This window comes from Onychostoma macrolepis, chromosome 17 (genome assembly GCF_012432095.1).
Source record: "Onychostoma macrolepis isolate SWU-2019 chromosome 17, ASM1243209v1, whole genome shotgun sequence".
In the NCBI taxonomy this organism is placed as follows: Eukaryota; Metazoa; Chordata; class Actinopteri; order Cypriniformes; family Cyprinidae; genus Onychostoma; species Onychostoma macrolepis.
In genome coordinates this window covers 17192237-17211150 of record NC_081171.1, presented here as the reverse complement: position 1 = coordinate 17211150, position 18914 = coordinate 17192237, and positions in this window count along the sequence as shown.

Below are 18914 nucleotides of genomic sequence, written 5' to 3'. Positions count from 1 at the left end.
ACCTAACGCTCTGACAGTATCTGAGGGAGCGCGGGTGCCGCTAGATTGATGGGTACCTCCGACTTGGCCGTTTCTGTGGAGAATGGCCGAGCTCCTTTGCCTAATGATGCCCCATCCATCCTGGGGGTGAGAGTTACAGAGGACCGGGGAGGATGGGTAACCTGCCTCTGATCACTCTTTATTTGGCAGTCAGCTCTCTGTTCACAGAGAACCCTCCACAGCGCACATTAATATTATATATAGATACCCTTGTCAAGGATTTACATTCAGTGATCCGAAATCCAGCAGACAGGGAAATAAGGGAGGGGGCCGCTGATTGATTGTGTAGGACGTTGGAGACCAGAGGAAAGAAAAAAAGAGGGAAAACACAGGCTTAAATTTATCATGATGCCCCTAACATAATGCAAGCATGTGCTCTTTGTTACTGTACAATACAGTTGGTCCATCTTTTTTATTTGTATTTTTTTTTTTGCAGACAAACTGAACTAATAAAGGGTAATTCCAACATGACATTAAGCAAAACAATAGTTATTTGTCAAAGTACTATATGCTTATGTCATTGTGACAGCTTTTCTTTTAAGCTAGAATTTTAAATGAACGTTTATTCTGAAATTTCTGGGGATTTTAAAACCTTAATCTTTGTATTTATATTTTTTAATTAAAAAATCATTTTATTTATCTCTCATCTCTAATTATCATTGTAAATATAGACTTAATGAAAAAATAACAAAGAAAGTGTTATTCATATAGTTACTTTGAGGGGCAACAAGCCTCTTGATGCTGCAGTTGTTTAGCTTTACTGATGTTATATGGTAAAAATCACTTTTACACAGGCCTTAAGTAGCCTGTTGCTTTTATATAATTGCAGAACAGCAATATGATAAAAACATATACACTGAATAAATAATTGCATTTATTTTGAATAATAATAACAATAATAATTCTTCTGATGAGTAATATAGTGGTATATGTTGTTTGCCAAGCATCGTTGGTGCACTAATTTAGATTTCATTTGTAGTGTAGTTGCAAGTGCTTGGCCATTTTACAATATTTTTACAATGCTTTTAAAAGCAGAATTTGTGACAGCAAATGAAAATAAATGCTATATTAGGCACTGTTGTGAGTGTAAGGCTAACACAGTGCCAGACCGAGGGCTCGGAAATGAATCACACTAGCTATATTTTCCCACCGATGTGTAATCTTGAAGAAACAATGTCATAAAATCAATAAGCTATGGATGTAATGAAGAAATAAGTCTTTGGATTTCCCCATGTGAAGCAATCACACATAGCTTTAGCCTTACCCCACTTAAGCATTTCCCTTTACTATATTTCTGAGCAGATGATGCACATTTCTGTGTTTTGGAAATCCTGCCAATAAGGGAATGGACGTGTGTGAGGAACACCAGAGATTATTCTAAAGCTAAACCTCAGCTAATCATGCTGCCATGCTGCATTAAAAACATCCCTAACTAGACTCTGTGATTGAGTAAGGCACTAATTATGTGCTGAAGCAATATATAGATCATTTTAGTGACTTTATGTTAGTTTTCAGGACTTTATTGGTCAGGCTGAGCAAAGAGTTGACAAAGTTGACAAAACATTGATACATTATCAATACTGAGGCTGTATACTTTCAAATAACATTTCTGCTTCAGTTTATGATAATGAACTGTATAGAAATGACAAAAAAGTAATCCGAGTATTAATTAGGTATGAGTGGAGCAATCTTATACAGTGTTGGGAAGGTTACTGATTACAAGTTACCTTATTTAAAATGTAATAAGTAGTGTAACTATTTCAATTACTTTATTAAAGTAATGTATCTGCTTACATTTGATTACTTTTGGATTACTTTTCTAATAATGTTTTCCACTGTTAATCATTTTCAAACATTTAAACCATGCAGGCAGTGTTAACCTTACAGCAGTACTCAACACTGATTACGCTCAGACTTTCAAAACTATTCATCACTTAAATTAAGATTATAATAATTTAATTTTAAAGCAAAGCCACCACAAAATCAGATTTTAGCACCTCTTTTTACTTCAGAGGTCATTCTGAGGTTAAATACAGATTTAAAATCATGAGACATAGTTTAATAGCTATACTGTTTTTGAAATCAAATCTTTGCATAGCTATGACAGGAAGCACTGGCATCTAACAATGCCTTGGAAAAAACAGTTAAGGCCATTGCACACTGAGTCCCAAATTTTTGCGCGTTAAAAAATATATACGACCTCACATTGTGTCAATCACGTTTACACACTGCCTCCGAAACTTTTGTCCGTCATAAAAAAATTCGGATCAGGTTCGATTTTCTGCGTTTTCGCATCCGTAGCATGCATTTTGATAGGAAAGGATGACGAATACGAAAAAACGCATGCGTAAATTTCAGACTCAGTGTGCAAGGACTTTTAATCTTAAAAAATAAAGCATCAACCCAAATAGGAAATAAAACTATTATAAAATAAGCATGTGTCCTATTGTATCCTAAACTCCTGAAACACTAGTCTCATATTTTAGAACAGTCTACGCAGTTTGGCAAAGAAACCAATTAATCGTTAATGTAATAGTTAACATTTTCATAAGTAACTGCAATTGTAACTGATTACAGTTGCATTTATTTTGTCATTAAATTACTAATAATTAAAACTACTTGCTCCCCAACACTGATCTTATACAGTATATGTACAAGCTATATGTGACCATTAATATAATGCATATGTGTGATGTTTATTTTAAGTTTATTTTAATAAAAAATTGTAAAAAGGTTGATTAGGTTAATTATTCTTTAAAAAAATAATTTAGAATAATAATTTGCAGTTTTGGCCTATATAATGTTGATAATAGCTATAAAATCTAATGTCTAATGCCAATATTTATCCATTTTATCCTTAGAAATCAGAAATTTTGGAAATATTGACCTATGTTGGCCTTGACAATACTTGGCATCTCATTGATAATAAAATAAGTGTTCTCAACCATCACTAGTAATTAGGCTACACAATCTTTGTTTTGACAGTACTGTAGCATTCAGACATCTGTCATATGAATTGACTGTTTTTATAACCCGACTGTGCTTTGTATTGAAATGCATAATTCACCTTGAGGGGGTGGCTCTTTAAGTAATCTAATATTAAACTGAAGGTGTGAACAAGGAGGTGGAAAATCAATATTATTTGATGTTGAGAGACTTCTAACTACCTCTTGCAATTTTCTGCCTTGTTTGTGAGGACAATGTCATTCCTTATTTATGAATTGATTTTCATTTTAGCTTCTTGAGATACAGCGTGCCTGGTTAATGCATGTCTCCATCTTTCAATTAAGCCGGAACTTTTTGCGTCGCACCAACCGATATAATGACATAAAGAAATGTGCTAAATGAATATAGCACTTAATTGTTCTTACTTCTAAGTGGTGCTTTATTCAGGTCGTTAAGCCATTCGTGCAGCTTCTCTTCCTGTTACTTATCCAGTACTTCCTCTCCTGTCTGGGCCCAGCAATGTGCTTGTCTCTCTGCACTGGCAGGCGAACGCTCACCAGTGTGTGTTCTCCTCCTGCCAAGTTGTTTCTTCTCAGCGAAAACATTCCCGACATTCCAGCCGCTGGGAGAAAAAGTAGGTGAAGTGGCCTGGCAGGCAGGCTGCGCTTCAATCAACCAATTAGATAATCAAGGGCTTTCACATTGTGCAGGCTGACAATCAACTCTGCCAATTAAAGACCCGTCTGTGCTGCACACAGCCCTTCAGCGCAGCCCATTACTGAGCTCTTGCGTTGGAGTGGGCCCGGCTGATCAAGAAAAATTATGCCCCTAATAACAGCGAAACGAAAGAAATTTGGACAAAACGACTCTCTGCATCACAGATTTTGTTTACTAGTGGGTAATTAATTCTCCACATATGTTGGGAACATCTGTCGCGATGACCTGCCATCGAATCAGCGAAACAACTGCTGTGCTGCTCCTCCTCAGGTCATTAGCACAACCATTCAAATTACTCTTCTTCCCTCTGCCTTGTCCAAAACTGCTTCCAACTTTATTTTTAAAGAGCCACCATCCTTCTTCTTTCAGGCTCTCGGTTTTCTCTTGTGCTTGTTGAGTGTTGCTTTCAGATGGAGATGCAGGGGTAGATTTGTATGCTGAGAGACTACAGTGTTCATGATAAGGGGAGGATGGTCAGAGAGGCTCAGTGACTGTGTACTGTATAATAGGGATATCATTTTAGCAGTTTAAGGGCTGTTGTTTTATTTACTTACTATATTGTTCATTATTTGGTGCAAAAATATTATTAGTTATTTATTCTTATAATAACAATAATTATATAAATTACAAAAAAAACCTACCTGTTATCCAAATGCTGCTATTATTATTATTATTAGTAGTTAATTATTATTTGTTTTTTAATAAAATATGTAGACAATCCATTTTTGTGTTTTTTGTTCAAGATAATTGCAGTACTATGATGAACTACATTATATCATACAATGACATTAGTGGAAATGGAAGACAATATGCATACCTTTTTTGGCATTTGCATTTCAATAGGCAAAATCTAGAATATTAGGTGTTATTTCACTTTATAGGCTGCTAAAAATTGAATTTTTCAATTCAAAATGGAGAGTCACCCTAGTTTTTAGTCAGTCTGTGTCTTGATGTCTGGAAGAAAGAAAAAAATTAATTCTAAGCTTGTTTAGTGATTCTATGAGATGGAAAACAAATGCTGTTTTTAGTCAAAAACTTTCTTTGAATATAGGCCCTTTCTTGACATCTTGACTTATGTTCAGGTCAATAAATCTATACATCAGAAAAATGGCAAGTCAGCATAATCATGATCAAATAAGTGGCTGTGGATGAACAGGGTCTTTCAGCAAGAAGATGCAGAGATGGAGTTTGTGTAGAAAAGAATGTACTGACAAGTGTTCAATTAAAGAAAATGGCTTTGAGTGGCGGACTGAAAAGTGACAGGTCTTGGGCTGAGAAGAGCCTTTGAGCACAGAACAGAGGAACTAACAGCATTACACCGCTGACCTTTCCCATGATGGACCACCCTCACATGGGAATAAGAAGTTTCAGCCCATGAAGTCTCATGAATTTCAGTAGCTTGCAGTGTAAGACTGTCAAATACTGTCAAGAAGGAATGGCAATTCAGAGTCTGCTATGTGGCTTTTTTAAGTGATAAGGCAATTTTTGCCTTTAGTATGATAAAATGGGCAAAAAAAATGACAAATCAAAAACTTTTTAGTATGACTTTAATAATTTAAATTGTTTTTCATGCACAATTTCCCCGCTTGAAAGGGAGAGACACATCATCAAGGGAGGCCTTAACTGGATTCCACTCTTTTTATTGGTTTAATTTTGATGAAACTGACATAAATTGTAGCAGAAAGGTGAAAAACCTTTAAACAGAAACAGAAGTACAACATATGTAAATGAATTACAAATAAACTTGTTAAACAACCACTGCTGTCATTCTGATTCTTTGTATCTATTTTTAACATACAGCATTGTTCAATTTTATTATTATTTATTACTTGGTACACTTGTCAAAGTGTAATTTGCAGCATAGTACTGACAATTAACTTGAACATTTAAGAGTTTCATAGCATGTTTATGAACTCAGGTTAATTATATTATTTTAACGATTGGCTTATTTGCACATGAACTTCGGAAATAAACAATAGTCTATCATCACTCTACCAGCGATCAAACACAATCAAAGATAAGCAAATCAATACACTCTTAACTTAATAACATTGATATTTGCTGCATCCCAAACATGCTCAATGGGTGACATGTCCAGTGAGTATGCTGGCCATGCAAGAACTGGGATGTTTTCAGCTTCCAGGAACTGTGTACAGATCCTTGCAACATGGGGCCGTGCATTATCATGCTGCAACATGAGGTGATGGTCGTGGATGAATGGCACAACAATGGGCCTCAGGATCTCGTCACGGTATCTCGGTATCTCTGTGCATTCAAAATGCCATCAATAAAATGCGCTTGTCCTTCGTTGTCCATAACATACGCCTGTCCATACCATAACCCCACTGCCACCATGGGCCACTCGATCCACAACGTTGACATCAGCAAACCGCTCACCCACACGACACCATACATGCTGTCTGCCATCTGCCCTGGACAGTGAAAACCAGGATTCATCCGTGAAGAGAACACCTCTCCTAAGTGCCAGATGCCATCGAATATGAGCATTTGCCCACTCAAGTTGGTTATGACGACGAACTGCAGTCAGGTCAAGACCCTGATGAGGACGACGAGCATGCAGATGAGCTTCCCTGAGACGGTTTCTGACAGTTTGTGCAGAAATTCTTTGGTTATGCAAACCGATTGTTGCAGCAGCTGTCCGGGTGGCTGGTCTCAGACGATCTTGGAGGTGAAGATGCTGGATGTGGAGGTCCTGGGCTGGTGTGGTTACACGTGGTCTGCAGTTGTGAGGCCGGTTGGATGTACTGCCAAATTCTGTGAAATGCCTTTGGAGACGGCTTATGGTAGAGAAATGAACATTCAATTCACGGGCAACAGCTCTGGTGGATATTCCTGCAGTCAGCATGCCAATTGCACGCTCCCTCAAAACTTGCGACATCTGTGGCATTGTGCCGTGTGATAAAACTGCACATTTTAGAGTGGCCTTTTATTGTGGCCAGCCTAAGGCACACCTGTGCAATAATCATGCTGTCTAATCAGCATCTTGATATGCCACACCTGTGAGGTAGATGGATTATCTCGGCAAAGGAGAAGTGCTCACTAACACAGATTTAGACAGATTTGTGAACAATATTTGAGAGAAATAGGCCTTTTGTGTACATAGAAAAAGTCTTAGATCTTTGAGTTCAGCTCATAAAAAACGGGGGCAAAAACAAAAGTGTTGCGTTCATAATTTTGTTCAGTGTAGTTAAGCGATGAACAGATAAACACAGAAAGGCCTCGGATCTCTCAGTGTCGAACACAAACACATTTGCTGTGTCACAAACTGTTTCTGCATCTGCAGCTACATCAGCCACATCCTTTCGTTTACCGAATCGAAATTAAAGTTCTCACCGGCTGACACTCCGGGATATGATGATGGTTTGGATGTTTGGGCACTTTCCTTGCGTCCAGCTTTACGTCTCATCTCACTCTACAGCAGACTCTTTTCCTTCCTTTATTTCTGCCCCTCACTCTGATTGGCTGACGAATTATTACTACTAATTTCTTTATTTTTCCATTCATTTCAGTTTGACTTGACACCTCCCACTCGATTTTTCTTGCATACAAGAGGAAATCGCAATACTTTGAAGGCAAACTGTTTGGCTACTGATTGCAGACCGATAAGGACGTTTCACTAAATTACTCGCTTACTTGTTCCTCAACTGGAAGGAGGACGACCAACCGTCTGACATCTCTGTGAAGAAGAGTTTGACTTGACATAAATCTTCTGAAATTCATTCCAATTTATATCTAATATTAAAATTAAAATTTCAATCAGAATAAAGTGAGATTTAGTGATAGAAACATAATACAAAGCAGTAAGAACATCTTTGCTGCATTTCTGTAATCTTGTCTGGCTCTTTGAGAAGTGCTAGAATGGTCTGAGCAGCCATGAGATGTCAGCGTGACAGGCAGCATCCTGAAACCGCCAGCGCCTGTACATGGCCAGTGGGCCGACACATATGGCCATCCCTGCACCCCGGGCCGGCCTCCCTGAGGAACACTTTGGAAGAGGGTGAGATTGTGGAGGAAGGTCACGATAAGTTCGGATGCTGTTGTGCCGGGAGGGAGGAGGAGGGTTGAGTCTGGGCTGGAAAAGAACACTGAGGTAGCAGCGGTCAAGGTGAGATGTCACAGATGATATCATCACCAGGTCCTGACAGCTGATGAACCGCTGACAGATAAATGAGCCATGAAAGAAACCTCAATTCTTCCCTTATGTGTGTTTGGGCATGTGTCCCATGTCCCTCAGTTGAAATAACTGAGCCCTGCATTGATTAGGAATCGCTGTGAGGAAATCCTGTCTCAATTTGCCACATGAACAATGATGCAATTGTAGATTTTTAAGGCAGTTTTGCAAATGAATTGAATTGGCTACACCCCAAAGGAAACTGAATTTATTGTTCTTTTGTTCTCTTTGTCCATAAGGCCTTTTTTCTTTACATTTAATTTCAATTTGCAGTTTTGCATTATTTTTTCCACCTCACTTCAAATTCAAGTCAAATTCAGTAACTTAATTGGAATTTAAAAGGAATTCTCAGTTAATTCTGAATGTTAGGGTTGTCCACTTCTTTTCTTGAAGTCACAATGAAATCAATGTTTTTAATGGAATGTTTGTGTTTATTATAAATGATTTAACATATTAGCATGCAGATCATCATCATTGTTATTTAAATTCATGTGCGCTCAACATGTTTAATCAAAAGCATTAACTAGCCAATCAAATCCTTTCCTTCCAGCAATCTGTCACTCACATGAGATTGAGAAGTTAGCGAAATGAGAATAACCGGAAACTATGCACCATATATGTGAATTCTAGTCTACTTATAATACTTTTATGATACTTTTTGGTATTGTTTGTACTTTTTGAAGCCGATAGCCTATGGTCACAACAAACTATCTTTGTGTTCCACTGAAAAAGTGGAACACAATGACCTAGTGCATCCACACCAGTAGGTGTCAGTATAAAGTATAGATAAAGACAGATGAAGAAGAGCTAGCAAAACAATAAAAATGTACTGAGAGAGTTTGCAGTGAAACGAAAGTTGTGACAGAGCTTTTCTTGTGACATACAATGTAATAGATTAAAAAAAAAAGTATGCATCGTTGTTTGTTCATATGTGGGCTTTGCACTCAAAAGTGAAGGAAGACGAACATGAGCTTGTCACATCAACAGAGAGAAATCTGTCGAGTTTTTGTTTGTTTGTGTGTTTTAAATAAAACAATTATCCACAATAAGATATGCATATATATAATATGATGAATAGACAGGGTGAATTTTCTTTTCATGCTGACTTGAACGGTTATATACGCCATAATGAGTATCGGAGTTGATAGCCAAGTAGTGTGACACAAAACAAACTGCACAACAGGGGTTACAGTCATTAACCCTTCCACCCTGAGCCCTCTCAGACAGTGACAAACGCCCCCCTTTGTCCTCATCGCTGCCCATAACAGCAAAACAACACTCCACCAGAGATGGCCAAAGAAGTCGGTAGTTTACTAAGTGGCAACAGCAGGAATTCCAAATCTGTCCCCGCTAATTTTATGTGGAATCAATTAAATCGTTTCGGGGGGCGGAGCAGAGGGGGAGCAATTCCCTCTACGTGATCTCATCTGTGCTTTAATGCAATTGTCCACTCTGAGCCATGCCGCACAGCACATAATAAAGTAATAAGGCTAATCTTGTTTCTCTGTCGCCTCTCCGGATCGACACGCCAGTTATTGTATTAGATCCGTAATGAGATTCTGCACTCCATCAACACGATGGTGCGCCAAGGGGGTGGATGCCTCTTTCCTCAGATAGAAAATTTTGTCCATTTACATGCTATCATTAGTTTTATACAAATGTGCCCTTGAGCACGCCGCACCTCTGCACCGCGCTCGTTTGCAAACACTTTACTTTGGCAGCAAATGATCATCACTGCCTCTTTCTTTACACACACACAGAGACCTCTTTCTTTTGGGAGGGATAGGTAAGCAGGACGAAGAAGACAAGGGCAAACACGCTGTAGTGTGCTGTTCTACAGAGACAGTGTAATGTAATGTAAGCCCACACACAGGCTCAGAGACAGAGATATGCACTCCGGTGGGACGCACTCATCGGGATAGGATATGAAAAGCACAACTTTCAGGACGGAGCACTTCTCAATCTTCTGACGCTTACATAACTAGACTATATGTGGCCGGTCTAGATATAGTGGAAGATTGTGAGGAGAACCTTGCTATTCAGGGCTCAACAATAAGGATTTTTTTTTTCATTATAGCATGGTCGATTTGTACTTGTCCTGCTATTGGCCTTAATTTTTTGCCACTTTGCTGCTAATTTTTGTGTTCACTGGCCCAAACATGAAAAAATGATACATATTATAAACTATTATATCATGCAACCTTAGGCTCTGGCATCCCAGCAACTCTACATAGGATAAGTAGCTTGGAGAATGGATGGATGAATATATAATATAATATAATACTGTATAATATACTATAATGTATAATACTGTATAATATAATATAATATCAGTTACTCTTGTAGCTTACATCATTTTGGCGGAAGGTGGTGACAAGTTTTTATTAGTGAGTCACTGAATCATTCATCTGTCTGAATTATTTCCTCAACTTATTCTTTCGAAAAACCTTAGCCTTCTCATTAGCATAGCAAAAAAAGACAAAATATATGTTATGCAGCTAAAATATAGATGCCAATATGAAATAAATGAATATATTAAGTATTAATAATTATATCGATAATTTATAATTATAAAATTAATAAAAGTGCATCTTCAGAAAAATAAATGTACAATAAAAGCTGGAAATTAATTATAGTTCCATACGCTAAATTTATCAATGCATTTTCTTGTTGCTTCCCAGACTATCACCTATCATTCTTGCAATTTTAACAAAATCTCATTTACCGTGTGTCTAGCAATAAGCGCAAGGCATAGTGTCAATAACCCTGCTATCCATACACTCTAAAAAAAATGATGCTATATAGCACTAAAAGTGGTTCTTGGCTCGTAATCATAGGGGAACCACTTATGGTGCTATATAGCACCATATCTTTAAAGGTGCTATACAGCACCTTTGTCAAATGGTGCAATGTAGAACCATAAGAGATGCCATATTGCATTGTATTTCTTCAACAAAAATGGTGCTAAACAGCACCAACAATGGTTCTTGGGCTCGTAAAGAACCTTTAAAGGGGCTTAACAGGTTCTTCGTACGGCAGTGGTGCTATATAGAACCACTGAAGAACCATACAGGAGCTTAACAGGTTCTGTACACGGTAGCGGTGCTATATAGCCCCTCAGTCATGCCAAAGAACCGGTGAAGAACCACTGAAGCACCAAAGGTGGTTCCCCTATGATTACGAGCCAAAGAACCACTTTTAGTGCTATATAGCACCATTTTTTTTAGTGTATCAAAATGTGATTGATTATACAATTATATTCACTATAGGTGTTTATTTTCTACGTAAACTGTGGGAAGCTTTTCTAACGTCTCCCAAAAGCATCAAACAATCTCGGCCCAAAGTGAAGAGTTTACTAATACATTTATCCAAGTCTTCTCAGTGGGAGAAGAGATTAACAAGTCCCTCAAACATCATATAAGAGATAATATTTCAAGGTATTAATGTTGAATATCTAATTATCTCTTTATTTGAACAAAACAAGATTGCACTTAATAAGCAAATTACCATGATAATAAACTGTCTGGATGTGAGCCAATCTGAATATATTAGGTGGAAAGATCTTTAGCCCCTGGAACTGGAAACTAAAGTAGGAAATTTTCAAAGATATAATTATTGCGCTCTTTGAGCCACTGGCAGATAAGAATCAATGGAAGCAAATGAGCGTGATCATATGACAAATGTTAAATGCATCATGCTCTGCTCATTGTGGGATGAAGGCACACTCATGTGGTGGCGCTGATAACTTTGAAGGCGTTTCTAAAGGAGAGCGAAGCTTTTGACTCGCAACTTGACTTACGCTGTGGCGTGAAAATGAAGCTGTGCAAATGAGATGCTGTCTCTTTAAGACAAGGCTTCTAGTTTGGAGAGGCGATAGATCATATCTAAAATAGAGTGTTTGCTCTTGGTGCAGATGCCATCATTACTAACTACTTGCCGGGGATCCTTGAAAGCTAAATCGCTTTGCGATGCATCATTGAGCATTTACTTGCCTCACCAGCAGATGGGTCCTTGTGGTCCATCTGTTGGAAGAGATGTCTTCAACAAGCCCCCTTCACCTTCAACCAAAAAGATGAGAAGACATTTGAATATTCATCCCATCAGAAGAGCCTCCTGGTGGGACTGGGGTCAGCGGTGTGGTCTTTTCTCTGGCCACCTCAGGTCACTAAACTTTGGACGCTGAGTGAGGGGTCTCGCACCTGGTCTGCACATATATGCTGTTTGTGTTGTGTTTATGGAGGAACAGATGAACATGTGGACGTGGGTGTATTAGAAAGAGGAAGGAGCAGAAACTATCCTCTCCCCTGGTAATTAAGGAGGCTGCATCTGTTAAAACATCACAGCTTAATGTGCTCATTAATTGTGTGCTATTTTGAATAGTTCATTATAAGTATCTAGTCCAGGGGGGCATATTTCATGCACAAAGACTTTGCTTAACTTGTGGCCTTAGCTAAATGTATTAACTCTTCATTTGTTTGGGTATTAGCCATGATTATGGAAGTTATATATATTTTTTTCTTTTTAATTACGACACTAGCATGTACATAGATCTGTATTGCTTCAGGTCTGACTTGATGTGCTACATGGCAAAAGCCAGAGTTTGCGAGGATTGTGGCATCAGACCTTTGAAAGATATTATAAAGAACACATTTATGAGTTTAACTCACATGAATGCCACCACATGTTGGGTGCATGACAGCAGACGTTCAAATGTATGGTTTTTATTTTATGTTTTTACAATAAAACTAGCATGTAGAAAATATGACAGTATTTTATCATTTTTACAGTTACCTAAATTGTGGCTCATTACATTACAAACCCATTGACTCATACAGTATTAAATTAGGTGCAACATTGAATATATTATGTCATTTTGTACTATTATATAAAATTGTACCCAATATGGTTTTCACCCATTGTAGTATAACGCTGACACTGTTTGTAAAAAAATATTTGTTGCTGTTATGTACATAGCATGCTGAAACTTTTTACTTACAATTACTTCTGTCAACAACAGAGCAATATATTTCCTTATATACACTTCTGTTAATACTTTTATTCAGGAAGCATAAATTAAACTGACCAATTAAATTTTTACATTGTTACATATTCCTATTTGAAATAAATTCTGTTCTTTTGAAATTCATCAAAGAAGCCTGAAAGAAAATATATCACTATTTCCACAAATATCTTAAGCAGCAGATTAATCAACATTGATGAGAAATATTTCTTGAGCACTAAATCAGCATATTAGAATGAATTCTGAAGGATCATGTGACACTGAAGGCTGGAGTAATGACTGCTGAATTTTCAGCTTTGCCATCAGAGGAATAAATAACATTTTAAAATACATTAAAATAGAAAACATTTCTTTTAAATTGTAATAATATGTCACAATAGTACTGGTTTCACTGTATTGTGTAATAAATGCAGCCTTGGTGAGCAAAAATCTTACCGACACCAAACTTGTGAATAGTGTAATTGCATTTATGTTTTATGTATTTATTTTTAATGATATATAAGCCATGTAATGTCAGGAAATACTAATTCAAGTTCCTTCTAAAAGGATATTTACCTGGGCAATGAATACTGAGGGCCCTATCATACAGCCGGTTCAATGCAGCGCCGGGCGCGACTCAAGTGTTTTTTGCTAGTTTCAGGCCGACGCAATTATCATTTTCATGTTCTGCGCCACGTGGTTTAAATAGCAAATGCATTTGTGCCCAGTTGTGCACTCATGAGCGTGCTGGTCTGAAAACGAGGTGTTCAGGCGCATTGTTGGCACATTGCTATTTTGAGGCAACTGAATTAGACTGCACCATTAACCAACTAAAACCTGGTCTAAAGTCAATGGTGCAGTATTTTTTGTTATTTAAAGAGCGTGTTAGTAATATACGCCTATAGGCGGGTCCACAATGCGTGTACACTCTACTTACACACGCAGGGACGCACAGCAGCACAAAAACATGCCAAATAATAAAAATTAAAGGATTACAATGTAAAAGATTATTATTGTGTACTATGTATAGGCTATGTAATCATAAAAATGCCTACATGTCATAATGGATAGTCATTGCATGTATCAGAATTAGGCTACCTATTTGTTTGTGCACGAGCAGCTCCTTTTCCTCTCTGGAGATGCGTTCAGTCTTTGCTCTCGCAAATTCCACCGCGTAAACAGCGAATCCGCCATGGCGCGAGCACAACTGGCGCTTAAAGGGAATGGGAGATGAGACTCTGATTGGTTTATTGCAGGTTATGCCCAAAACACGCTCATTACTCATTAAGAGAATAGGGACAACCCTTTTAGACCATGCGCGCCGACCGTTTTTCCCATCGTTAAACTGGCAAAAGTGGAGTCGGACACACCCTAAGTGCACCTGTGCCTTAGACCATGCGCTTAGATGGTTAAAATAGGGCCCTGAAAGTAAAATAGATTGATAGCCCAGTGTGGTCAGGAATATGAGTGGGTCAGTAGGCACAATGCTGCGGTCCTCAGAGGATTTCTGGAAGGATGACTGACTCTTTATGATCAGCCTTCTCAGAACATCACTATTTGAAGTCTCATCATTTATATGATTATGGAGAAGCGACAATAGACTGAACCCTTGACCCTCGTTTTAGACAGCGTTGCATTATTCGCACCATAAGGCCTTTCAAAACTACTTCACTCTTCAGCGGTACAAAATTGATTCCTCCTCATACTATTCATGCATTTCCATGTTGCATTACCCTCTCGCTTCCATACACATGCACTGTTTTACATAAGCTATTACTGTACGGTGTCACTTGTGTTTATTTCCAACACATGTCTGTGTTACATTGATATTTTGACACATACTTAGCGAGGGGAGAGGGGGCTCAGATTGGGACACATCCTTTTCAGCTCCACCTGAACTGCTCTGTGCCCCACTGCCAATCTAATGAAGCTGTTATGGTGTGAAGACTGACAGGTTAATTATCTTTTATGAAAGTGGGACAAATTGAACTGTGTCTTTCCATCAGTTTTTGATAGATCAGAAGGCTGCTGGAGGTCCTGCGGCATCACTCGAGTGAATCTCAAAGCTAATCCACTCCATTCCCCCTCCCCTGCTCCGAAAGACATGCAAGAAATACATCCACACATGAGCCGTTCCAACAGCTAGTGAGCTCCCTACCTAGAATGCAATTTAAAAGATTAGTTCAACCACTTATTCACCTTCATGTTGTTATAAACCTTTATAACTTTCTTTCCTCCATGGGAAAAAAAAATGCATTTCCAATGGTGATTTGAAATTTAATAATGGATGAAAAAGCACCTTAAAAGTATCATAAAGGTTATTTGTGAATGAATGCATGGTGCACCATATATGTAGTCTTCTGAAGCCATATAATAGTTTTGTGTGACAAACTTTTAAACTGTTAAACTTTGTGAACAAATCATTGAGTTTTAGTGAGTTGAACTTGTGAACCAAACCATTCTGATTTATTTTGTGAAGTGATTCATCGACAAGATCTGATTCAAAAGAACGATTCACTAATGAGTCAGACAATATTCTCATGAAATCTCAAGGACACGCTAAAGAGAACTAGGGCAGATGTCAAGATATTCAGTCAATAATAATTCAAATTTCAATCTGTTTCTTACACAGTTGACACTTTTGCTTTGTCCGCCAAGCCATGGCGCTCTCATGCAGTGAAAAATACATTGTGGAGCAAAGAGGAAACTGACAACGCCCCGACAGACAAGACAGAGCAGGTTACTTTTGGTATCAACCAAAGTCTCAGCTTTCAAATGGTAATTTTTAAGACATTCAAAAAATAAATACTGTTTTGTAGCTCTTTAATGTGTGGTGACAGATTGCTGTAGTGCCTCAGGTCAAGCGTCACGTGAACCAATCATCTCTTCCTCTTTACTAAGCTATAGCACAAAATTAACATGAATGAATATCAGAAGGTATCTTGTTTCAAGTGCGGAAAGACGTCAATACACACCATTTTTCAAGTTCAACTCCACCGATGGTAATACTCTCCTATCTGGTTTTATGATTGGTCAGACCGCCTGTCAATCAAACTCCCGGTGAAGAGTAAATTCTGTTATGGCTTCTGAAGATTTGCAATAGGTCACATTTTTGGTGCTTTTTTGTAATTTTAAAGCTTAAAAGCATTGTATTGAGAGAGAGACCAGGATATTCTTCAAAAGATTCTAGTGAAAGATTCATTTGAATTCAACTGAAGAAACAAAGTCACACTGATAACGTTAGGGTTAGTAAATAAGTTCTTGAAGCACTATTGTTAAAGCATCATAGGATGTTCCCCATGTGAAGATTTATTTGTAAAGATTTCCTTTTACAAATAACATGCAACGTAATCAATGACGTACATCCGAGTAAATGAGACGGAGGGAAGTTTGCAAGTGAAGGGCATAAAAAATTAACTGGAAGACAGCCTATATGCAAGTATTGATAATAAGTAAACTTATATTGTAATTTATTCATTTATAGTACTAATGTTGATTTTCCACATCACATTGTAAACTTTATGCAAATCCACAACTGTGAGGCAGCCTGTTATGTTTTGAAACAGAACCACAACGGTCATGTTATCACAGATTCACTTCTTCTTAAAACACGCATTAGATATCATGATTTCTATTGCTCCCTCTGCTCTTTGCCATCTCATCCAACGTATCTGACCCCTACATCTCACTTGGATACCCCCTCCTTTCCTCATTTCTCTCTCCCAGCTCCGTCTCTCACACAGGCTGTGGCTTGACGCCCATATGTTACCTGACAGGCCCGGCCCAGTAAATGATGGCTATATCTAAATGTTGATGAGAGGGAGATGCAGACAGCGGTTGTGTTTGTAAATGGAGTGTTGTTTGGACGGGGAGGCTGGGGAGTTTGGAGCTGGCTGGCAGATGTCAAACAGCGGAGGGAAAGAGAGACGCGCTCAAGAGACGACTTGACAACTCTCTCAGTGGCAGGCCAGTAGATGGGCACTGTGGAAGTGGCCTTTCACCCCTTCGCTGTGTGACACCTGACAGCAGAGTCCCATCTCATCTCGCTGCCCGGAGACATCACTTACGTTCATGTCCAAAATAAGGTGGGAAATAGGAATATGTTAATTAATCAGCGGTCAAGGGTCAAATAGATGAAGACACAGCCCATGCCTCAGGGCTCGCAGTGTGAATTTATAGACTGCTGGTCAAACCTTTTCAAGACAAGGTCATTAAGTGGGAATCTGATCGGTACAATTATACATAAAGAGCTATTTGAGTAAAAATTGAAAAAAACTACTGTGTGAGTACCATGGTAACAACTTGGTACTTATTAATTACCATATGTGTATTCCAACGAACTTTAATGAATACAATGGTTTTACCATGGTGTATGTCCAAAACAGCATGGTAATACCATGGTACTTTATTGTTAGTGTAATAATTAGACTTTGCAATAGATCAGCAGTGGTCCAGATACAAATAATTCACTTGTATGTTGTATGATACATTTTCATCAAATAAGTAATCCTTAAAAACAAACAAACAGAAAATTACAGTTTAATAAAACGTTATAAAACAATAAAAAATCCTAAAAAATATGCATCTACCAGTCAAACTTTTGTAAGATTTACATTATTTATTTTAATTTTTTTATTTTTGAAAGATTTCTCACTAGGCTGTTTTTAATACAGTAAAAATATAAAAAATATTTTGAAATATTGTAACCATTTACAAAACTGCTTTCCATTTTAATATGTTTTAAGTAATTTATTCCCAATATATTTATATACACATAAATCTAACAAAACAATACATTTTAATTATACAAATAATATAGAAAATATAATGGATACAAAATATGTAATTATTATATTTTATTATATATATATATATATATATATATATATATATATAAATTATACATAAAATATTTGATTGCACAATATGTATTATTATTATTCAATTTGTACAGTGACAGTAAAACACTTGACCTGACATGTGATTTGTGTTCATAAATGTAACAAGTTTAATAGAGATTATGTAATATTGTTTATTAAATATCTAACCAATGATTTGCTTTCAGTAATTTTAGCTTTCACATAATAAATAAAAAGGGATATGCCATTCAAATAAATGGGAAGCATTTAATTAAACTTTTATACACATTTTGTTATTTAAAACAATAGTCTTGTAATTGTAATACATTTGCAACTTGCAAATCAAGTGTATTTTCTCAACGCATTAGGTAAACTCGTTTCATTATTTACCATAGTTAAATATATTTAAATAAATCTACTTTAAAACATTTATTACAATTGTAATATTGCCATAAGCGTTTTTTAGCTATTCTTTCAGTTCAGTCAAAAAGCACCAGTGCTGAGTTTGTCACTTTGCAAGTGCTGGACATTTATATACATAAAGATCTAGATTTATCTTTATACAGGATAACGTAGCACAGCTGCTTGAGCTTCCTAAACAAATGGAGCCAGGTCACAGACCAGAAGGCAGCAGCCATGATACACTCATGCATGCGTTCTGTACATGTGTGTGAGAGAGAGTGTGATTGACTGGAAGGCCTATCTCTCCTCACAAGGGGGGCCGGCAAAGAAGCACCACACCTCAAGCTCATCGGACGCCTGTAGGCTGCACAGGCATTAGCACCGTCGCCCAGGTGACCGATAGCATCGCGCTAACTGAATGAGCCGCGCTTTTTACCTCTCGGACCATCTGGTCCCGCTGTCGGAGCGGCCTCCCCGCCTTCTCCCCGGTGGGCTTCTGTCTGAAAAGAGGAAGCAGGACGAGGGGCTGATGAGCGAGGCCTTGGGGCCCTCCATCACTCCTCGCCACCAGGAAGGCACCAGCTGTCTGCACTCATTTGCATTCTCTCTTTGCTTCCCCCCCAAAAATAATGAAATTAGCCACAAGTTTCCTGAGGTGATGCAAGACACGGACTTAGGCAGGACGTGTCAGTGTTTGTGTAGATGCGGGTGTGTGCTTCAGGAGCCAGAGAAGAGAAGGTCATAGAGCCTCTGATGCTAA